This window comes from Pelodiscus sinensis, chromosome 1 (genome assembly GCF_052426305.1).
Source record: "Pelodiscus sinensis isolate ZL-2025 chromosome 1, ASM5242630v1, whole genome shotgun sequence".
Taxonomy (NCBI): Eukaryota; Metazoa; Chordata; order Testudines; family Trionychidae; genus Pelodiscus; species Pelodiscus sinensis.
This window is the reverse complement of record NC_143052.1, coordinates 235,177,269-235,201,709: the sequence shown is the minus strand read 5'-3', so window position 1 is coordinate 235,201,709 and position 24,441 is coordinate 235,177,269. Positions and strand designations below refer to the sequence as shown.

General features: G+C 46.2%; 2 protein-coding genes across 6 annotated transcripts in view; one reads left to right on the top strand and one right to left on the bottom strand.

Annotated features, from left to right (window-relative positions):
• NMS (neuromedin S) overlaps positions 1–16,335 on the bottom strand; it is a 34,243-nt gene extending 17,908 nt beyond the window's left edge. Inside the window, exon 1 of the mRNA XM_075917050.2 lies at positions 15,938–16,335. The gene's annotated coding sequence lies outside the window, so the exon portion shown is untranslated. The remainder of the gene's footprint in view (positions 1–15,937) is intronic.
• Positions 16,325–24,441, top strand: part of CHST10 (carbohydrate sulfotransferase 10) — a 38,490-nt gene continuing 30,373 nt past the window's right edge. For 2 of the 5 annotated variants that reach the window (XM_075917026.2, XM_075916981.2), the window contains exon 1: positions 16,325–16,457. The gene's annotated coding sequence lies outside the window, so the exon portion shown is untranslated. Of the gene's footprint in view, positions 16,562–24,441 lie in introns of all 5 variants that reach the window. The other 3 variants (XM_075916997.2, XM_075917007.2, XM_075916987.2) reach the window with 2 other exon arrangements.

The window sequence follows — 24,441 nt, the reverse complement described above, 5'->3', positions numbered from 1 at the left end:
TCTAATTGACTGCTACGTTAAGCAGCTTGGAGGACCTCTCTATAGCCTTTTTCTGGGATGAGGTGTGACCTCCAGCAGGGGGCCTGAGGGCCTAGTCAACTCCATTACAGTGTCCTACACATTCAATCTGCTCTGTTTTAAATTAACCTTTCTCTTTCAGAGTGAGACTGATTTTTTTCAAAGCATCTCAAAACTGCATGGATTTACTCATCCTGCTAATTTCTGTGTTTGTTATATACCAAGACATCACCTGCATGGAAAAGTGTACCAGGCAAACCTGTTAGGATCCAAGAAAATCATTTCTGGAAATGTTTGGTGCTGAATATATGAGGAATGGACGCATAATGAAACAGTATGTTGGAAACAGGATGATGCAGAAAGAGGGCTTTCCCAGAAGACTGCTTTAGCATCTAACTCTCTTTCTCTGCACACACTTTTATTAAGTTATGCAAGGTCCACACACATGCACTGGGCTTCAGAACTACAACCATCCCCACACACCAGCCAGTGAGTTCTTCTGTTTTCTTTCATTTTTCTTTGGCTTTCCCTAGATAGAATATAACACTGAGGCATGGATTTTGAGAGCAAAGGGAGCCACTGATGTCCTCAGTTATATTTTGTACTCCCTTGCCAGCTTTCTTAGTCATGTGAAGACATGTGGATACATTTAGGCTGTGTCTAGACTGGCCAGTTTTTCCGGAAAATCAGCCACTTTTCCGGAAAAACTTGCCAGCTGTCTACACTGGCCGCTTGAATTTCCGCAAAAGCACTGACTTCCTACTGTAAGAAATCAGTGCTTTTTGCAGAAATACTATGCTGCTCCCATTCGGGAAAAAGTCCCTTTTGCGCAAAACTTTTGCACAAAAGGGCCAGTGTAGACAGCTCAGATTTGTTTTGCTCAAAAAAGCCCCAATCATGAAAATGGCGATCGGGGCTTTCTTGCGCAAAAGCGCATCTAGATTGGCACGGATGCTTTTCCGCAAAAAGTGCTGTTGTGGAAAAGCATCCGTGCCAATCTAGACGCTCTTTTCCGAAAATGCTTTTAATAGAAAACTTTTCCGTTAAAAGCATTTCCGGAAAATCATGTCAGTCTAGACATAGTCATATAGTTCACTTTATGGCAGTTAATGTTTTCCAGTTTCTTTCATAGGAAAGTCCTTGTATTCTAAGTCCTTGTATTGCCGGCTGGAATCCATCCTAGGGGAGATATAAGCCCTTATATTACATATATTATTTGTCAAAAAACTGGCATTACCCAGGTCCTTCAGGTCAGGGGACGGGTGGTGGGCTGGGGTGCAAGAGTCAGGCCAGGGCCTTGTGCATATGAGGGGAGTCAGGAGGCTGGGGGCATGGAGAGTGTGAGAGTGGGTGCTGGAAGGTGAGGAAGAGCTTAGGGCATTTGATGGGGCCTTCTGCCGCCCCCTCCCAGCCACCAGGGGCCTTCTGTCTGCCCCCTCCCAACTTCTCTGGTGCTGCAGCCAAGAGCTGCGGGTTAAGGGTTTGGAGTAGAGGGGTTACTTACACATTCAGGTGGTAGGCAAGATAGCGGCACCCCAACACCTGCTCTCCACTCTTTTGGGGTATGTCTACACTTGGACCCTCTTTTGAGAGAGGGATGCAATTAAGACAGTCAAAATTGCAAATGAAGCCAGGATTTAAATATTCCTCATTTGCATATTCACGATGTGGCACTATTTCGAAATAGCGCTATTTCGAAATAACAGACGCTGTTAAGACGCAGTTATTTCGAGAGAAAACCCTTCTCTCGAAATAACCCTTATTCCTCAATGAGGTTTACCAGTTATTTCGAGAAAAGGGTTTTCTCTCGATATAACCATGTCTTAACAGCGTCTGTTATTTCAAAATAGCGCTATTTCGAAATAGTACCATAATGCAAGTATGCAAATGTAGCACAGGATATTTAAATCCTGGCTTCATTTGCACTTTTGAATGTCTTCATTTGCATCCCTCTCTCGAAAGAGGGTGCAAGTGTAGACATACCCTTGGTGGTGTAACTGCCCCCCATGGTCACTCAGTATGGCTCTCCCCTGCACTCACTGACCACTCAGTGGCCACTCTCAGTATTGCATCCCTTCTCTCTGTGCCCCTCCCTTTCCATGTTGTGGAAAACAATCCCATTCCTGGCACTTCCCATTTTCTTGGCACAGTCAAGCCCTGAGCTTGCTTTTAAGCTAGGATAAGAGGAAATTGCATATCTAATTTGGTGGTCCTAGCTCTTACTGTTTAGGAGGAGCTCTTGAACAAACAGACTCCCGGCGGGACCGATAGACAGACATTTCTAAAATATATGTTTTTTGGAACTGCAATGACTGCTTCCCTAGTATCATTGGCAGGGGATGTTGTGAAAGGCAAAACTAGGGGATGCCATAAGGGATGTTGTAAAGGTCAAAAAAGAGCTAAATAAGTTCATGGAAGACAGGTTCATCTATGGCTATTAGCCAAGAAGGTCAAGGAGGCAACCTCATGCTCTGGGTGTCCCTAGATACTGATTGCCAGAAGCTGGGAGTGGATGACAGGGGATGGATCACTCAATATTTGTGTCTGTTTTGTTCAATCCCTCTGAATCATCTTAAACTGGCCACTATCAGAAAACAGGATACTGGGCTAGATGGACCACTGACTCAGTACGGCAGTTTTTATATTCTTACGAGAAGCATTCAAAACGGATAGCTACAGATTGTAATCTTGATGTTTTCTCCATGATCAGACTTCAGTGAGGTGTCAAGCAGGGCAGCTATCTGGAATGTGTTTCAATAGGTTTGCCTAGGGGTAAGTTAGATAGATGTTCAGCATACAGTATAAAATGGTCTTCATAATATAAAATGGCATTCACAGTTTGATACAGGCATGACAGCCATAAAGGTTCTCCTTAAAATGTGAAGAATGAACACTTTTTAGAGCTAATACAAGACTCAGTTTCAGTAAACTTATTTGGAGAATTCTTTCTGTGTGTTTAAGACACGGGTAGGGAACCATTTTTGGCTTGGGGGCCGCTGACCCACAGAAAAATCAGTTGAGAACCACACACACGTGAGAAACAAAAAAGAAAAACAAATCTTCACTGATGTGGCTGCTGACTGGGAAGGGGAGGGACACGCCCCACATTCTCCTCACACACCAGAGCCTAGGGGCCCAGGCTTGTAGATTTTGTGTGCTCCAGCCCCATGGTGAGGCAGTGGGGGAGCTGGAGTGCCAGTGCAAGCTGCCCAGTGATGGAGGGGGCTCTCAGTCTCAGGTCCCAGATCCAGACAAACAGGGGGCCATATCCAGCCCCCAGGCCTGAGATTTCCCACCCATGGTTTAAGACTAAATCTTTCTCTTTGCAGGGAGCAGGATTAAAGAGGCCCACTTTTATGACAAGTCATATGTACACTTCAAATTTTGGTCAATACAAGTTAGGGTAGTGTCCAGCTGCCAAACAGTACATATCACTTATACTCATGCGTAATTTGACTGTTTGCATTGGCGTTCCATGTATTCACCAGAAGCGCTTCTGGGCTACATCTAGACTGGCATGATTTTCCGGAAATGCTTTTAATGGAAAAGTTTTCAATTAAAAGCATTTTTGGAAAAGAGCGTCTAGTTTGGCACGGACGCTTTTCTGCAAAAACACTTTTTGCGGAAAAGCGTCCATGCCAATCTAGACGCGCTTTTCTGCAAAAAAGCCCCGATCGCCATTTTCACGATAAAGGCTTTTTTGCGGAAAAAAAATCTGAGCTGTCTGCACTGGCCCTTTTGTGCAAAAGTTTTGCGCAAAAGGACTTTTGCCCGAACGGGAGCAGCATAGTATCTCCGCAAGAACACTGACAACCTTACATGAGATCGTCAGTGCTTTTGCGGAAATTCAAGCGGCCAGTGTAGACAGCTGGCAAGTTTTTCCAGAAAAGTGGCTGATTTTCCAGAAAAACTGGCCAGTCTAGACACAGCCGTTTTGATGCAAAGTGAGATGTACCCTAAGTAGGTATCCCAACATGCCACATTCTTTTCTCAAGCAATGGATTACCACTGGAAATACTGAAATGCCAAGAGTGATTCTGGAGGCCCCAGCCTTCCACTTTCTTATGAAGATCTACACTGGCCACATACCTTGCCTTATAAACAACACCCCATTACTACAACCCAGAATGGTAATTGCCTTTTTTACAACAGCATCACACTGTTGGCTCACATCCAATTGGTTATCCACTATAAAGCCCTGTTCTGTTACTAGCCAACATTCCCCATTTTGTATTAACACTTTTTATTTTTTTCCTTCCTAAATGTAATACTTTACATTTCCCTTTACTGTCTTTCATCTTATACATTTCAGACCAATTCTCCAATTTGCAAAAATCATTTTGAATTGTAATACTGTCCTCCAAATGTTAGCAACCCCCTTCAGGTTGGCGTCATCCATAAATTTTATTAACACACTCTCTATTCCATCATCCAAGTTGTTAATTAAAATATTGAATAGTACTAGCTGCTTGATCTTTCTGTCTTTGTATTGATTTTTATATGAAAAAACAGGCTATAAAATACAAAAAGATAGGCTTCAAAATACCACACACTTCATGGGATAGCTGATAGAATTTTACAGTTTTATAACTTGTCAAAGCTGCAAGACCAGACAATACAAAATTGTACAGTACTACAAGGACATAACATTTTTCAGAGGGGGATTTCAGTAATAAAATAGAGGAAGATATACATAATTAGGAAAAGGAGAAAAGGAAGGAACGAGGGAAGGCAGGGAAAAGCAGAAGTGGTTAGGTGGAATGGAAGTTTGGCTTTCTTTGAGCAGTTAACATTTTTAATCTGAACATATCTAAAAACAGGTCCCGTAATTCTTTGAAATTATATAATTACTCTGTAATGGCAAGACATTCCTTCTTTCTGAATACCACTGATATCCTCCACATACGTCTACTCTTCTTCTTCTTTTGTTGGTAAAATCATGCACTTAGTGACCATTGCAGGCTTCAAGAACGAAAGTCTTGGTAGGTGGTGGAGTTAAACCCACCTTAGCAGGTACATAACCTAGGATATCATATTCAGAAGAGGTTTGGCTGTTGAAATTGAGCACCATTTTAACTCTTGCCCATAGCTCATGCATCAGGGTCCCATTTTCCTTACTGAAGTGACAACAAACAGAGGATGAGGCCTTTATCTTGTGCAACCTATTTAGCAGTCAATAATTTTAAACAAAACCTTTTGTTGCATCAAGCACAACATAAGAGCTGCAGAGGCATTTTTAACATTATGTAAAATGCTGGGCCCCAGTGATTCTTTTAAGTGCTATGATAAATCCTCTTCTCTTCCTTTCACAAAGAACTTCAGATAATGCAGTTCCTCTTCAGTAACAGTGCATATGTAATGTACATGGGCCTGCGGAGGTTATGAAGCATTTCTAAGGTTCCCAGTAGTTATAGGGCCTATATGTTTATAATTTTCCCAATATTTAACCATTTGGGCTGGAATTTTCAATGCCAGCTGTTTGCCTCAGGCTCTCTCTTTTGTTTTTTTTTTTTTGTTTCAGGTGAATGGTTCAGCCATTTCTGATAACAAAGCTTGGGGAAAATAGTTTGCTTATGTCCTAGGGTGCCCCATGCTTCCACTCTTTCTGGGTGGGCTAGCACCATTTTCAAATTACTGTCAGCCACTATAGCTCCTACAGGGCTCCCCATGGCTACAGGTGCAACCTCCAATGCACAGAGGCCGTCTGGGATTTACTTGAGCTCGAGCCGGGTGACTTTGGTTTTGGACTTAATCTGCCACACCACCAAGCAGATGATGTGGTTGCAGCAGCAGAGCCTCCAGCAGCGGAAAATGGAAGATGAGGACAAGGATGAAGAAGAGGATCCCAAGCAACTTAGAGGAGCTGCTACAGGAACAATACAGTTCCATTTCTGAGCTTGGGAAACCAGTGTCAGTTGCTGGGAAAGGATCATTCTGCAGACTTGAGATGACCAGCAGTGATGAGTGAATTTTAGGGTGGCAAAGGCAGCCTTTTTTTGGAGATCTGTGCTGAACTGGCCTCTGAGTTATGATGGCAGCCCAGGTGGTGTCTCCTACCTGTTGAAAAGCAAGTCACCATTGCCACCTGGGAGCTGGCAACCACTTAATATTGCTGGTCCACAGCAAACCACTCTGATGGAAGCCAACAGACTTACATATAAAAAATGGGGCCATTGTCATGCAGGTGTGCGATACCATGGGGAAGGTATGGTCGCACCAGTTTACATAGTTTGGTACCATATTTTCCGGCGTATAAGACGACTTTTTATGCTAAAAAACATCCCCCCAAAATCGGGGGTCATCTTATAGGCCGGGGCTTTTCTCGCCCCGGAGGACACAGACTGCGGGACCTCGTGGTCCTGCTGCCTGTGTACTCCGGGGTGAGAAAAGCTGCTCCGCGTCTCCCTGGTCTGCAGACCAGGAAGACGCGGAGCAAAGCCGCGGGGGATGCCGGCAGCGGGGCAGCCCAGGCACGCCTGGGCTGCCCTGCTGCCGGCGTCCTCAGAGGCTTTGCTCCCGGTGTCCCTGGTCTGCTGGAGACGGTCCCCAGTAGACCAGGGACACCGGGAGCAAAGCCGCAGCCGTGGCGGGGTCCCGCGTCTCTGAGGCTTTGCCAGAGCAAAGCCTCAGAAGCGCGGCACCCCGCTGCCGCTTCGGCTTTGCTCCCGGTGCCCCTGGTCTGCTGGGGACCATCTCCAGCAGACCAGGGACACCGGGAGCAAAGCCGGGGAGGCGGAGGGGCGCTGGGGCGCTGCCGGTTGGCCTCTTAAGGGGGGGTAGTCTTATACGGCGAGTATAAGACAAAAACCTATCTTTTAACTAGAAAATTAGGGGGTCGTCTTATACGCCCAGTCGCCTTACACACCGGAAAATACGGTAATTATCAGATTATTCATAGTTCAGTATCCCTGAGGTTCCCCAACTTTTTTGAGGCAGTTGGTGGGACTTATGTGCTTACTGTTTGTTCCTTGCACCCAGCCTAAGAGTTAATCAGCAGGAAGGGGCATTGCTCTAAGGACAGGTTGACGACCATGGCAGGTTCACAAACACAAATGCGGGGTGGTGTGGAAAGTTTCACAATGCTAAGATGTCATGTAGTCTGTGACAGTTACAGCACTTGGACAGAATACAAACTCTCTCATTATATTGTATGACAGCAAGAATAAACAATGATCTTAATGCATCATTACTCAGCAAGTCCTGTAGTATTAAGAAAATGATGTAATTTCAAACATCAGACAAGATTTTTGTTGGCCTCAAACACATTTCAGCATGTTGGAAAAGATTTTTCAATGCCTTATCCTTCCTTATTTCCATACAATTCCATTCAACACTATGGATTTATCCACCCAGACCACTAGAGTTTTAGTTTAAAATAAATGCAAGTGAATATACAGTAGAAAAACATTTTGCTTAGACCTGTGCAAACCTGAGAGGATTGTTTGGTGCATGCAAATTTGACTCTTCCTAAGGTATACATCAGTACTGGTAATGAACTGAAGGGCTACCTGGAGACTTAGACTATACACTACCTCAGATCCAGGCCTGGCCTTGGGGCAAGGTGAGCAAAGCGGTTGCCTTGGGCCCTGTACCTTCAGGGCCCTGCACTGTCCATAGGGCTGGGCTGCTAATGAAGGCCATGCACTTCATAGGCTGTCATGGTGAATTCCCCAGCCCAGAGTACACACAAGCCACATGAGCTGGGCCTGACCAGCTGCCCATGAAGCTTGTGGGGAGCAGAGCAGCCTGTAGGACCCATGCCTGTCCAGCAGGGGAGTTAGTTCAAGTCCTACCAGCTGCTTGGAAACTGCACAGCCTGCTGGCAGGGAGGGCACAGCCCCACTTATGGCTCTGATCTGGCCCTTCCACCTGCAGGGAGCTTCCCATGCTGCTGCTCCCTTTGCAAGGCTGCAGAAGAAGTCCCTGCCGTGCAGTTCCCTTTCTCTGGGGCTACTTCCCTCGCTTGCCAGTGTAGAGATAACATCTTAAAGTATTAAAAATGATTCCCCCAAGTGGAAGTGACTCCCCATAATTTGTTCCCCACAACTAAAAGTCTAAGTAGTATAAGTTTAAGTAGAAGAAGCATATAAGTGTTTAGATTTATTCTTGTTAAAGTGTTTAGATTTAGTGTTATCAAGCTTGATAAGTGTTTAGATTTATTATTAATTATTATTTGTTAAGATTGTTAAATGTTTACATTTATAAATTATTGCCCCTCTAGAATATAATTTGTTAGGAATGTAATATTAGGTCATGTAACTTAAAACTGTTAAAAATATAATACTATGTAGCCAGAAACAGCTCCCCTCTCTGCGTCCCAGGGCATGCTCAAACTTTTGCAAGTGGCTGCTTGTCAAGCCACTAACTCTGCTCTGGGAGCCAAGCCCTGTAATTGACTAAGGGTATTGTTCTTCAAAGCATTGTGAAGCAATTAACCCTAATCGCAAAGTGAAACATTGTAACTATAACAGTAACTAACTCAGCAGTCAGAGAGAGAATGTTTTAAGTAAGAAATGCCACCCAGAAACTTTTATAACTTTTTGTAACTACAACTCTTGTACATGTAAAATTATTATTATACAAAATACTGTATGTGAAACATTAATAAGGGAATGTATGTAAGAGAGAAAGAGTGCTTGGACAATGAATGAATGGTTTGAGAGGTGCCAGCCTGAGAATGAAACATCAAAGGGCTGAAGAAGGCGTCAGGCGCCAGTGCAACCAAAAGGTGTCAAGTGGAGAAAAACTGGAGGTCCACCCTATGAGATCACTGACAAGCACCTGGCAGCCACCCTGAAGACATCAGCATGATGCAGCAATTCCCATAGACTGGCATAGGAAGAAATTCCTATAAAGATTAGACCAAAAGACTATGGAGTCAGAGTAAAAATTTTGCTGCCAGCCCACGAGGAGCTTCAGATGCGCATCTGATCAGGACTTCGCTCCCCACTACCATCACTTGTGTACAGAATACCTGGCCAGTATTCTGTCACAAGCAACTTCCAGGCTGGTAACTATAACAAATACATAGAACCTGAATGAATGGATGAATGATTGAATGAATGTTTTATATATATATATATATATATATATATAAAGGTGTATAAGGGTTAAATAGTGATAGGAATATGTAGCTAAACAACGTTGTTTGCTTCTATCTTTTCTTTATTATTATCTTTACAATAAATGTGGCTTTTTGCCTTCTCCTCCTCATAAGATCCTGCTTGCTTTTATTGGTGCGCTCCACCTACAAACTTCACCTTGCTGGCAAAGAAAACGCTGCTGGAGCCAGGGCCTTGCGGTGTTGAGTACTCACCATCCACCGGCTGGGTCCAGGGCCCCACTCCCAGCATCCTGCTTTGGGCCCTGCAAACCCTTTGGTCGGGCCTCCTCAGATCTCCACGAAGAACCCAAGCACACACATTCAAGGTGGTCTGTTCTGTGCTAGAAAAAGGATCTGTTGTTGACTGGTGCCAGGATAAAGTGCAGCTGAATTAACGCTGAACATGGCTCAGCTGCAAGTGTTTGGCAGGCAGACCGCTTTCAGCTCCATTTCAGAAATGGAGGCACAACAGCTGAGCCTATGTCTGGCAACCACAATCTACAATAGGTCTTTTTTTCCCTAGTGTAGACTAGGTCCCATAAACCAACCTGTGCTGGGGATGTTGGGAAGAAAAACACCAGACAAAAAGAGGAAAGAAGTTGGGCCTCTATTATGGTGTCTGAAAATTTTCCATGCATCTTGCAGAGATTTTAGATTCCTAACATCTAACATCTTAGATGCCTAACATTCCTAATTTCTAACATTTTCCTCACTCAATTTAAGCTCATTCCTTCTTGTCCTGTCCTCAGTGATAAAGGAGACAAAATAATCCTTTTCCTCTTTATGACAACCTTTTATATATTTCATATATGACATTTTATATATGACAATATTTTATATATATTGCCCTTCTTCAGTTGTCTCTTCTCCAGACTAAACAAATCCATTTTTTTCAGTCTTTCCTCAGGGGTCATGTTTTCCAAAATTGTATAATTTTTTGCTGGTCTCCTCTGGACTTTCTCCAAGTTGCCCACATTTTTCCCCAAGTGTGGTCCCCAGGATGGAACACAAATAGTGGAGCCCATATCAGTGCTGAGTAGAGTGGAAGAATTACTTCTCAAGTCTTGCTTACAACATTGTTGCTAATGTACCCTAAAACGGAGTGGCAACCTAAGGCACACTTGGCAATTTTCACTGGCTTGTGAGCCACCCCTCTGGATACAGGGTGCAGGGAACACTAGCCCCCGGCTCGGTGTGCTGCTATTTCTCTTCTCCCGGCTGGGACAGGGTTCATGTTAGTGTGGCACAGCAGCAACAGCCTTCCTACCCCGGTCCCTGCCAAGAATTAAGGTGCTGTGGATGCTTTGCTGGCAGGCAGCCGGAGCAAGGTGGCTTCCTGTGACACGTGGTTTCTGGAGCATTTTTCAAATCCCTGCCACCCACTGTGGCTACCCCACCACCGCATGCTGCACGGCCTCCTCCCTCTCTCCCCAGTCCTGCCATGCCACCTCCTCCTCCATCTCCAGGCAGGCGTTTGTTGTTATTACAGTGGCTGCAGCCACAGCCATAGCCATTGCTGGAGGCGGGGGCAGGCGGCAAGGCTGGGTCTTAGGCAAAACCCAGTGGAGCCGCTCCGGGACCTCAGCACTTTGGAGGGGCCACACGGAGCCTGGCTGTAGCACTGCAAGGCAGGGTCCACTCAGGCTCGGCAGGTGCGCTCTGTGTGCTGCCGCTCTCTCCCCTACCCCTCCCCACGCTCCTGGGGGAGAGGCAGCACATGGAGCTGCTCACTCTGCTGCTCTCTGCCATGAGCCAGGTCTGGCGGGGAAGGTCGGAGCTTTCTTCACACCCCGCCCCTGCATGCCCTCCAAGTGTGAAGCCAGGGCTAGTGCTGCAGCCTCGCAGCTGTGAGGGCTCCCCACTGTGTGCAGGAGAGGGGGGCTGAGCTCCCTCCCCATACCCACGCTGCTGGGGGAATGGCCGTACACTGTCTGGAAGCTTTTCCCTGCTGCAAGGGGATGCAAAGCCAGGTAAGCATCCCCCCTCATGCCCAGTCCCCCACATCCCAATCACCCTTGTTCATTCTCCTCCCCCTGCCAAGACCCTGCATCCTCAGCTTTTGTGTTGGACATAAATTAAAATTTTACTTTATTTAAAAGGAAGTTTGATAAAGTAACATGAGAAAGTTAAAACGCTTAATCTGGATAATAAGTTACATTAAACCAGACCCCCGAGCTGCAGCTGGTTCAGAAAATATGGTCACCATACCCAGCCTGTCCCCACCCAGCCACCTCCACCCCCTTCTTCCTCCAGCATACAGATGTGTGAATAAGTTAAATCTCGGCATGCCACTTCTGAAAGGTTGCCAACCCCTGTCCTAGAATGATGTTTGCTTTTTTGCAACAGTATTACATTACTGATTCATATTTAGTTTGTGATCCATTAGAACTCCGAGGTCCCTTTCTGCAGTACACTTTTCTATGCAATTGATTATTTCTTCCTAAGTTGCCAGTAGACCATACCTGTTAACTTTAGTGTCCATGTGGTTGCAGTTGCCATTCTCATTGCCTGCAGAGAGAAGTAACTTCCAAGGTAGCTGGGTCCTAGTCCATTCTAGGCATTGTAGATGGTAAAACAATAGTAATAACTAGACTGAGGCTAAGTCTACAGGGGATAGTTAAAATTAAGATATACAACTCCAGCTATGTTTGATTCAGTCTTTGGCGCCATCTCCACAGTGGGAGGTCAATAGGAGAAATGCTCCTATCGACTTCCCTTACTCCTAAAAAGGAGAAGGAGTACTGGCACCGATGAGGCCACCCTCAGCATTAGATAGAGGGTCATTATTAGACCCACTAACTCAGATGCTGGAAGATGAATCACCAGAGCATTGATCTGTCAGTAAGTATAGATGTGGCTACAGTTCTTTGTATCAGTAGGTCTCAAAGCAGTTTGTAAAGGAGTCCAATATCATCATTTCCATTTTATAGAAGGGCAAATAGAAGCACAAAGAGATGAGTGACTTGCCCAAGTCATCCAGCAGCTGAGTGGAAGAGCCTGGAATAAAACTCAGGTTTACCTGAATCCTCATCTACTTCTCTATCCACTTTAGGTCACACACTGCCAGGGGTGTGTGTCAGGGGGTGTGTCTAGACTACACCTCTCTGTCAACAGAGATGTAAATTAGGCACATCGAAATTGCTAATGAAGCAGGGATTTAAATATCCAATGCCTCATTAGCATAAATATGGTAGCAGAAATAAAGCCTTTTTCAACATTTTTGAGGAATACAGGATCTGTCAAAAAAGGCTTTATTTTGACAGATCCACGTCTAGACTGCCGTTTTTTTTAAAAACCTCGGTTTCGAAAAAAGCCGTGGCCATATTAAAATCCCTGCTTCATTAGCAATTTCAATGTGCTTGATTTGCATCCCTCTGTTGACAGAGGGCTATAATCTAGACGTAGCCCCAGATGAAGGGCAAGTCTCTTAAAGGAATGGTCTACTGTATTTTTAACGATAATCAATATATCGTATGAGGCACTGGTTTGATGTACTTTCATTGGCCTGATCTGCTTAATAAATTGTGTATAACATCTGCACCAGTTACAATTTCCATGTGGCCTCTTTGGTCAGCGTCCAGTAGGACACATTTACACTACAATAGCCAAGCCTAAAAAGGCATGGATTATAGTGACTAAATCCTCATCTAATAGGGGTGTTGCCTTCTGGTTAGCTATTGAAGGAAGAAACCATTTAATTTAGTACATTAAGTACTACTTCCTGGGGCTCTGAATAAGGTATGATACATTACAAGTTAGTGACTGTGAGAGAATCTTGGAGTCAAACTCCCTACACTGGTTAAACCATATGATGAGAGTCTGAGAAGGGTGAAGCAGGAATAATAGAAGTGGGTAATAGGTTTAAATTGAAGTGGACTTGCCCTGCTCTAATTTGTACTTTCTTTTGCTCTATCACTGTAGAACTTACACCACTTTGAACTCACCTACTAAAGTGTAATTTATGACTGATTATTTCAAAGCTCTCTATGGGATTTAGACACTCAGTTCCCATTGACTGTATTGGAGATTGGACATCCAAATCCTCTAGGCAGCTTTGAGAACCTTTCTTTATAGCTTTATTGTCTCTGAATCTGAACCTCTGTCTGGAACAAATAATTATAAGGAATAATCCTGTTCCCAAAAAAGCTATTCTGATTCTTGACAGCACGCCCGTTATTTTGAAATAGCTTTTGAAATAACAGGCATGCTATTCCGATGTCACTGTAAATCTCCTTCCACGAGGATTAAGGGACATTTCAGAATAGCGCAAATAAGCTATTTTGAAATTAACTCAAAATAAACTGTGCAGTTTGGGTAGCTCAAATTGTGTAGCTTATTTTGAGCTAAGGGTGCAGTGTAGACGCATCCTACGACTTCAATATGTTCTGGGGTGGCACAGTGTCTGGATACACTGAACTCTCTGCATAATTGGAACCTTAATTTGTTTAGCCACAGAAGTGCCCCTGAAATTAATGAGAACTGTCTGGCTAAGTCCTTTTTAAGCGGTCTTTGAAAATCTCAATGTATGTCTTCAGACATTAATTCATTATCTATTTTTTCATATCACATATGACCCTGCACTCTAATCATTTGTATTGCAGGAGGTTTCCAACTTTTTCAAAATTCTGTTTGGCCATTTATTTCATAAGAGAGAACTTGTCTCACTACCCACCTCCTTTCCTTGCATCTCAGTTAGCTCTCTGAGGGTACGTCTACACTACAACGTTAATTCGAACTAACTTAGTTTGAATTACTTAATTCAAACTAAGCTAATTCGAACTAACGGATCCAGACTAAAAAACTAGTTCGAATTAGCGTTTTGCTAATTCGAACTAGCATGTCCACACAGAGTGGACCCTGAACAGAGGTTAAGGATGGCCGGAAGCAGTGCCGGCAGGGCATCAGATGAGGACTTAGAGCGTGGAGCTGCTGTCTCAGGCTAGCTGAGGGCTGTGCTTAAAGGGACCCGACCCCCACCCTGGACAGACAGTTCTCAGGGTTCCCCGCTTGCAAAGCAGTCCTGGCTTGGAGTTCCTGGAGTGCCCACACTGGGCACATCACAGCACTCGGCCATCAGCCCGGCTGCACTTGCCGCAGGCTGCCATCCGGGGGGAGGGGACAATCGGGGGGCTGCAGGAGAACTTCCACCCCGAAAAGCCCGCAGAGCCAGCCCAGTCCTCCCCATCGGGGGCTCGTACCCCATCCCTCACCTCCTTCCACTTACCCTTCCCTAGCCCCTCTTCTTGATGTACAAAATAAAGAAAACGTGGGTTCAAAAATAGAATCTGTCTTTATTGAACAAAACTGGGGGAGACTGGGAAAAGGAGGTGGGAAAGGGGAAGAGAGAGGCTGGGAGAGGGGAGGGCAACTAAAATGATCAGGGGTTTGGAACAGGTCCCATATGAAGAGAGGCTAAAGAGACTGGGACTTTTCAGCTTAGAGAAGAGGAGATGGAGGGGGGATATGATAGAGGTCTATAAAAGCAAGAGTGGTGTGGAGAGGGTGCATCAAGAAAAGTTCTTCATTAGTCCCCATAATAGAAGGACTAGAGGACACCAAAGGAAAGGAATGGGTAGCAGGCTTCAAACTAGTAACAGAAAGTTGTTCTTCACAAAGCAAAGAGTCAACCTGTGGAACTCCTTGCTGCAGGAGGCTGTGAAGGCTACAACTGGAACAGAGTTTAAAGGGAAGTGAGATCAAGTCATGGAGGTTGGGTCCATGGAGTGGTATTAGCCAGGGGGTAGGAGTGGTGTCTCTGCCCAAGGTTTGTGGAAGGCTGGAGAGGGATGGCACAAGACAAATGGCTTGGTCACTGTCTTCGGTCCATCCCCTCCAAGGTCCCTAGGGTTGGCTGCTGTCGGCAGACAGGCTACTGGGCTAGATGGACCTTTGGTCTGACCCAGGACGGCCATTGTAAGCTCAGGGCTCAGGGTCGGGGGTCTCAGTGGACCCCCTTGATTCTTTTGCACACCTGCTCCTGGGTGGCCAGGCAGGTAGCTCTCCTGCCCAAGCCGGCCACTTTCCTGTGCCTAGTGCGGAGTTCGTGGACGAGGTCCATGATGTCCGTACTAGCCCAGGCGGGTGCCCGCCTCTTGCGGTCCCAGGCAAGCTCCCGGGAGCTGCCAGCCTGGTCCCAGGAAGAGGGGGAGGGCTGGGGGGCATCGGGTGGGTGGCTCGATCTGTGCTAGGTGCAGGGTCTGCTGGCTGGGTGCTGGCAGGCTTGCACCTGGCACGGGCACTGTAGCCAGCCCGTGCCCCTTTAAGGGGTCCGGGGCTGGGAGGGGGACAGTAGAGTTTCCCTGGTGTTGGCCAGAGTGGCCACCAGAGAAACCTGGGGAGGGCTAGCCTCCCACTAATTCGAATTAAGGGGCTACACACCCCTTAATTCGAACTAGCTAGTTCGAACTAGGCTTAATCCTCATGGAATGAGGATTACCTAGTTCGAACTAAGCGTTCCGTTAGTTCGAATTAAATTCGAACTAACGGAGCTTTAGTGTAGCACCTATGAAAGTTAGTTCGAACTAACGTCCATTAGTTCGAACTAACTTTGTAGTGTAGACGTACCCTGAGTTATTTATTCTCCAGGATCACCTAGGGAAGGCACTGGGAAATTTACAGCATTGCCAATTCCAAGTGTCAAAAAATCATGAGATACATGAGATGTTAATAGACAGTAAATGTGGGGCTCTTTTATATGATCTCTGGGTGTTTGAGCCTCTGGGATACAAGGTCACTAGAAACCTGCTAAGAAAGAAAGCAGAGAATCCCATGTAATCAGCTGACTCCAGGAATTGGGGTTTAACAAGTAATACTCACCAGTTTATTGTACATCTAGCAGTAGCAGCCTTGCATTTAGGCCTCGATTCTTCGATGTGATCTACGGGCAGATTCCTGAACTGGTCCCTGACCCTAAGGAAATGGAGATCCAGAGGCTAGGACTGGGGCTTTGGAAAGTCCACCGGTTAGGCTTCTCCGATTAGATAAATATTAACCCGGCTGGACAGCCCAGGACGATTTGCACGTGGGGATTTCAGCGAGCAGGGCCGCAATTAGAAGGGAGGACGGAAACTAGGTCCCCGGCGCTGGGGGCTGTGCTGGGTCGCGCGTCAGGCCCGGGGAGGGAGCAGGGCGGAGAAGCCGCCTGGGGAGGCGCTGCTGCGCCTTGGAGGTGGGGTCTCGCCTGCGTGAGCCCCCCCGGCCCCGGCAGGGAGCGGGGCTGCGGCGGGGCCGGGCCGGCCTCTCCTCCGCGAGGAGGCGGGACGCGAGCTCCGCGGGGCCCGGCGGGATGGAGGAGGAAGCGGCGGCTCCAGGCTGGCCGGGCAGCCGCTGAGCCCGGGTGAGGAGGAGACTTGGGCGGGGCGCGATGCAGCCACCAGAGCCGCTTCCCCCGGCCGCCGAGTGAGGGAGGCCCCGGCGCGGCTGGGGGGGAGCGAGGCTGCGGTGAGCGGCGCTGGCGGGCCCGGGTAGGGGGGGGTGCGGCCGCCGCGCTCCCCTGCTGGCCCCGCGGGGCTCCGAGCGCAGCGCCCACCCCGCGCGGGAGGCGCCGCCGCTGCCGCCGAGCCTGGGTCCCGGGGCGGGGAGGCCTGGCTGCAGGGCGGGGGGGCCGCGCCGCTCCCAGCTCCTCTGCCGGAGACTTGTCTCTGCGGGGCAGGGATGCCGCAGCCCGGGCAGAGAGTCCATCTCCCCCTGGGCCGGAGCTGCGGCTGCTGCTCCCGCTTGGTCCTTCCAGCCTCCCTGGGCGCTGGGTGATGCAAAAGGGCTGCGAAAAAAACAAGTGGAAATGGAGGACTCCTAGGTCCAGTAATCCGCTGCCCCTCCTCAGCCCAGCGTCCAAAGCCTTACGTGGGGCTTTCCAAGACCAGGGAGCTGGGACAGGGCTGCACTCAAAACACGACGTCCCCGCAGGCCTTGTAGTGCTGTGTCTGCGCCAGCACTGTAGTCTGCAAAACAGACAGTGGGCAGGAGTGTGAAAAAACACCCCCCCGGCAGACGTAAGTTTCCTACAGCAGCGCAGTTGCAGCAGTACAGCTGAGCTGCTGTAAGGACCGTAGGGGCCTGCACTAGAGAGTCATGTGGCTGTAACTAGCTGGCTGGGGTATGAATTTCCTGACTAATGCAGTTATACTAACTCAGTGGTTCCCAGCCTTTTTTATTCTGCAGATCGCCAAATCCATTCCCAAGCCTTTGGTGGACTGGCATCATTTTATTTGCATATTTGTGTATTCATTATGCAAATAATAAATATGTAAATAAAATACCATCCACATAGCCCAACCCAGCCCCTTGTTCCCCGGTGCCTAACACTCTTTGATCCCCCGGGCCTCATGCTCTTTGACCCTTTAACCTTTGATCCCTACAGCCCATGCCAATAGCACTTGCCCCGTGTCCCCATCACACCTTCACCCATCACCCCTTTGCCCCTACCCCACTCCTGCGCTTCCCAGAGTGAAGCTGCCCCCTCTAGGGAGCTTGGCGATTACTGCTGCATGGGCAGGGGGAGTGGCCCTCCTCCTTTGCTCCCTCTCCTTCCCCAAGCACACCTTACATCCCCATGGAGCATGGAGTCCTGGCCAACCACCATTACCTGGGGAGTGGGAAGGAGCCTTCTGTTCTGCCTCCTCTTGCATTAGCTTGTAAAAGTGGCCAGGTGGGCTGGAGGGAGCGCAGAGACCTAGGGAGGCACCTCCTGCTCTGCCTCCTCCTGCCACTGCCAGAAAAAGCGGCTGCAAGGCAGGGGGAGTAACCGTTGGCAGTGCGTGCCTCCTTTCCTCCTTTGTGCCCCTTCCCTCCCCAGGCGCGGTGTGGGGAGGAGGAAGGGAGACATGCACTGCCAATGAGCACTCCTGCTCTGCCACCTCCTGCTGCCGCGTGAAACACCACGGCTGCTGGAGCTGAGCCACCATGGCCTGGCAGCAAGTGGTCCGCAGCCTGGCAGTTGGTAACCACTGTACTAACTCACCCCCTGTGTGTCTGGGGGGGTATGTCTACACTAGCCCCCTAGTTCGAACTAGGGAGGCTAATGTAGGCATTTGAAGTTGCAAATGAAGCCTGGGATATTTAAATGTATTTATTTGCATCTTCCCGTCCGGGCGCCATTTTTAAATCCCCTTAGTCTGAACTAACTGCCCGCGGCTACACGCGGTAGTCAAACATTTGACTGCTGTTGACATTTGACTGCTGCAAGGTGTAACAGTTAACGTTTGACTGCTGCATGTAGCCGCGGGCAGTTAGTTCGGACTAGGGGGATTTAAAAATGGCGCCCGGATGGGAAGATGCAAATAAAGCCTGGGATATTTAAATCCCGGGCTTCATTTGCAACTTCGAATGCCTACATTAGCCTTCCTAGTTCGAATTAGGGGGCTAGTGTAGACATACCCTGGGAGTGTTTCTCCTGTGGACCTAGCTACCGCCTCTCGAGAAGGTGAAATAACTACACCGATGACAGAGCTCTCTCTCATTGGTGTAGAAGTGTCTTAAACCCTACAGCAGCCTGTGGCCATGTAGCATTTTTATTGTAGCCCTACCCTTAGACACATGCAATGTGAACGGTTGGGGAGAAAGAGGATTCCCTGGAAAGGTGTAGAATCCTGGCGATCACTTATACTCCCTTATTTGAGCAAACAAGGTGGGTGACATTTTTATTGGACCAATTTATGTTGAGAGAGACAAGCTTCTGAAAGTGTTTCTTAAGGTCCCTTATTTGTAATTAGTCTTTTTTTTTCCTGTGGGTGGTTCACTTGTAATATTTTGGTGAGCAACAGAGAAAGCCCATCTCCAGAGAATAGATCCAAAGCAAATATATCCCAAATATCTGTAACTTCTCATAAGTGAGTAATCAAGATTAAAATGCCTAGTGGGAGAGATTTTCCTTGCATAATAGTTCTATTAAGAATGCTGGAAGGCTAAAAGTAATGTGAGTACACTCAGTTCTCTTGTTCAGAGTCAAGAGGTGTTGTCAGAAGTGTGAGGTATACTCCAGAGAGACTTGTCTAGCAAAAAATGAAGGAAATCTGCTGGGCTTTGTGATTTTTCTTCCCTTTAATAAGATTAATTGAGAGAGCTCAGAAGGGATGGGTAAACATGAATGTGGGAGTCAATGTACAACACTGATAAACCAAGTGCCAAGACCATAGGGATTAGATAATAATTGACAGACTCTTACCTGGAACCAAATCAGCTCAATTGTACATTAGTTTTGTTCAAAAGAGGTATTAGTCTTATAAGAATGTAGTTAGTGTTTAATCTCTATTAAATGCTTGTAAATTGCTGCCTGCATTCATCTCACTTGTATATAAGAAAATATGTCAGTTTTGCTTGAAAACTGAAAATATTTGCTCTGAACTTGTGAACCCAGTCATGGGAATCCTCTCTTCCATCCATTCAAGAGGCCTATCAAGATTCAGTGCCATTAACAAACATTATGACACAAAGGATAGATGTACTGTATGTCTGTGTCATACTTTGCAAATACTATATGCAAGATAGCTCAGCTCATAGACAGAGAGACTAAATGTAAAAGATAAAATGGGGTCACTAAAGAATTTTTCATCTCTTGGCCAGTTGAACTTTCACAGGGTCAGAGACTCTAAACTGAAGCAAGGTGTTCCCCAGTGTTATCCCTTGGTTTGACCCTCAAGAAACATCTAGAATTGACAGATCACTACAACTCTGCCTCTATTAGAATTTAGTTTGCAACTTGTTTGTGTTATATGTAAGGCCCTATCAAATTCACAGCTGTGAAAAATGTATCATGGATTGTGAAATCTGGTCTTTTGTGTACAGATTTAATGTGGGAGGTAATCAGGGGCACCATTTATGGGGGGCTATGGGGACAGTAGCCCCCCCCCGAGTCTGAACCCCTGGATTTCATGTTTAAAGTCTGTTCAAAGATGCATGCCCTGACTCCAGAGGCAGTTCTTAAATGCAACAGTTTGAGCTGCTTGCAGCTTTGCCTTTGGGGTAGGGAGTTTGTTATAAAAAGAGAGAGGGGTGGGGTGATTAAGAATAACAAAAGGCTGGGAATTCAGATAATTGAAAGATCCTTAGATCATCATGAAAACATTGCTGGATACTCCACTTAAAAGATGGGGAAAAAAGCGTAGGAATGAGTGAGTGTTGTGCTGCATGGATCTGCATTTGGGTTGCTGATTTTAAACTTATTACTGTTCTTGAAAAAGGGGTGAACAGTGACTAATCCAAAGGTGTCTGCAAATAGTTACAAAGGAATCACACAAAACTGGGTGATTGGGCAACACAAGGGCAGATTGAATTCAGTGTTGATAAGTGCAAAGTAATGCACATGGGAAATTATAATGCTACTATAGATACAAAAATGACGGGGTCTAAAATAACTGTTACAACTCAAGAAAGATCTTGGAATCTCTATGGATAGTTCCCTGAAAATATCTGCTCAATGTGCAGTGGCAGTCTAAAAACTAAAAAGCTAACAGAATATTGAGAATCATTAGGAAAGGAATAGATAATAAGACAAAATATCATATTGCCTCCATTTAAAGTCATTGTATGCCCACATCTTGAGTACTGTATGCACATACAATCTATCTTTTTTAAGAAGGGATTAGGAAAAGGTACAGAAAGGGCAAAAGAAATGATTAAGGGGTAAGGAACATGGATATGAGGATTGATTAACAAGACTAGGACTTTTCAGCATGGAAAAGAAATGACTAAAAAGTGGAGGGATATGTTAGAGGTCTAGAAAATCATGAGTGGTGTGGAAAACCTTCATTCCTTCACTAACATAACACAAGAAGTTGACCCAGTGACATTTATAGGCTGCAGATTTGAAACAAACAAACAAAATACATTATTTTTTCACAGTCAACTTGTGGAACTCTTTGCCAGAAGATGGTGGAAAGGCCCAAACTATAACAGGGTTCCAATAAGAACAAAGTAAGTTCAGGGAGGATAGGTCCATCAATGGTTGCTAGTCAGAATGGGCAGGGATGGTGTTCCTAGGTTCTCAGAAGCTGAGAATGGGCGACAGAGAATGGATCATGACAATTGCCTCTTCTCTTTATTCCTTCTGATGCACTGGCATTAGACACTGTTGGAAGACAGGATACTGGGCTAGAAGGACCTATGGCCATTCTTATTTTCTTATATACAGCTGAAAGTATCTACCCACTGCTGCACCTCACTAGACTGCACTCTCCTTCTAGAGCTGAGAGGAAGCCCTGGGATCCTGACAGGGTCTCTCTCTCTCCCCCCAGAGTTAGTAATAATGTAAGAATATATATTAAAATGTTAAGGCTAACTAGTGTCCCTTAAGTGACAAGATGTCAGAATATGTTAGTGTTAGAGCTGAGTGGATCTAATATTTATTTAATTTTCTTTCTTTTATGTAGGAATTAGATACAGTGTTCCTATCAGCTAATTGTTAAGTTGTCTGCCAAAAAAAGCAGAGTTTTCCAGTGTCTTAGTAGCCCCTGGATGAAGATGACGATAACGGTGTATGTGTGTGAGAGGGGTGGAAGGAATTGGTTCCTCCACCCCCATTTGGTGCTTGGCTTGTACTGAGCATGCTCAGTAACACTGCTGAAGCCACTGTCCTCAGTCTGCCTCCCATGCTCTCACTCTTCCCCCACCACCATCACAGCATAACACAGGTTGTCCGCCTCCAGATCTGAAATTAAGCCCTGGAGATGAGCGTCTCAAAATGGGGGTCCCAACCCAAAAGCGGGGCACAGGAGGGTTGCAAAATTATTGTAAGGATGTCATGATATTACCACTCTTACTTCTGCACGGCTTTCAAAGCTGGGTAGCCGGGGAGTCATGGCTGCTGGCTGAGGACTCAACTCTGTAGGCAACAGTGCAGAAGTAAGGGTGGCAATACCATACCATGCCATAATTTCTCCACAGCTGTTGTTGGTGGCCCTGCCTTCAGAGCTGGGCTCCTGGTCAGAAGCTACCAATCTTTCTAGCCACCTGCAGCAGTACAGAAGCAAGGATGGCAATACAACAAACTTCCTACAATAACCTTACAATCCCTCCCCAACCACTTTTGGGTCAGGACTCCTACAATTACAGCACCCTGAAATTGCAGATTTAAATATCTGAAATAATGATATTTATTATTTTTAAAAGCCCAAATTGACCAAAATGGATCATGAATTTGGTAGAGCCCTAGTTATTTGTTAGCTTGCTTTAACTGTAAATAATGCTTTTTTTTCTAGTTAATAAAACTAGTTAAGGTTATATTACAGAATTGGCTACAGACATTGTCTTTGGTGTAAAATCTAAGATGTAAAATTGTTCTTTGGTAGGTGACTGGTCTTTTGGGATTGGAAGTAACTTGCATGTTTTTGTAATTTTTGGTGGAAATGACCATTTACCACTAAGTCCAGCTTGCCTGTGTGATATGATAAATTGGAGAGTCCATGGGGACTGTGTTTGACTCCATGGTAAGGCTGTAATAATGATCTAGGAGTTCACATTTGTTACTGGGTTGGTGGAGTCTAATTATAAAACATACCATCAGTTTGAGGCATCTGCCCTGTTTTTGACAATTTGTCCTGAGGCTGACATTTGCGGCTGTGTCACTCCAGGCAGCGTGACATTTGGTGTAGTCTTGGTGGGATTCATGTGCCTCAGGGTTATTTGAGTTTATAGTTCATAACTCCAGTGCTATTAAAAGTTTAAATTTTACATCGAGAGTTTTTAAGGGCTTAAGATTAGTCACAATGAGTGAATCACAGTCAGATGAGGGCCTTGAAACAAACGACTTTGAAAAATTATGCAAAACAAAAAAAATAGGGGAATATATAAAAACTCTGAGGAGTAGACATGTTAATTTTTAACTTTAAAAACCATGAGAAGTCCCATGGCACTTTAGAGACTAACACAAATATTAAAGGATTATGAGCTATCATGGGTAAAACCCACTTCATCAGATGAGTTGGAGTGGAAATAACATAATTCAAGATATATATAACAGCAAAAGAAGTACCTGTCAATTGTAGGACCTGTGTTAATGAAGCTAATTAAGTGGGCTGGATGCATCCCCATATGCCAAAATAAGGATATGCATGCCATCTATTGCCTCTCCACAGTTAGTGGAAGCCCATTGCTGAAAAGTTATCCATTATATCCTCTGCATTGCCAAGAATCACAGTCTTACATAGCAGGATGTGATTAATAGTCCTGCACACTTACATAACAGTGAACCTTGAGAGAGATTTCTCGACTCCAAATTGACTCAGAATACTGACTGACTGGTAGCAGTATGGCATTGCAGGTTCTCGCAGTGCAATCACCACTTGTTTCTCCGCTGCCAGTGCAGCTCTCATTTTAGTGACCCTGCACTAAAGGGCTAGGCTGAGTTCAGCACACAGATTCAGGGATGTGGCCTGTCACATGTGTAAGTTTTGCAGCCGCTGCTTGTCATCCCAGACCTGCATGATGATGCCATCCGCCAGTTAGTGTTTTTTTCTCAGGCAACAGAATGGGGGCTTCACCATCTGAAGCTTCTCCGTGACTGCCACCAGCAACCTTGAATTGTTTCTTTCTCTGTCCCACAGCCATCTAGTCTCCAAGGAACTGCCATTTCCCCTGCAGCTCCTCTTGCAGCCATACACATACTGTAGTATCAGGTGTGTTGTACTCGGAACTCTCACCACAGTAGTGAGAGCTGTATAGACTCCATGCGTCTATCAGAGATAGCTGACAGCGAGGAAAGATGCATGGGTTTGTAGGACTTTGAAAGAAGAAATAAAAATTATGGTATGCAGATGAAACTGGGGGATGAAGACAACTGCATTATGGGAAGTTGACCTCATGCTCTTAATCATCCTGTGAGATCAGCTCCCTTACACATCACATTTCCAGGTGTAATAGGACCATTCACCAACCCTGTGTGTCACAATGTTAATTAATGGCTTGTTTAATCTTTGTAGGCCTCTGAAAGGCACTGGAGTAGGGGGAGGAGATGCTCAGATGACAATTTCTGTGCCTGGGTTCACAAGTTCAGAGCAAAGATTTTCCTCTTATGTATTTCCTTACAGCCTGAGATACAGGTCCTCTCTTCAGTGTGAGGGGGTGTGAGGGGGTCACTCACCACCGTAGCGGGGGTCCGTCATCTGTCTCCGGAATCAGTCCATTCCGCCCGCACAGGCCTCCGCTCACGTGGTGTTCCCCCTCTGGAATCTTCTCGTCGCGTTGCTCTCTTCGCCACACTGCCCTCCGGCAGTGCCCAAATCACTCGCTCTGAGCCCCCCTTCCGGGGGATTGATGTCTCTCCAGCAGGCCTGTCCGCAGGCCTAGCAGGCTGGCCGGCTGGCGGTCCGAGTCCCTGGCCCAGCCTA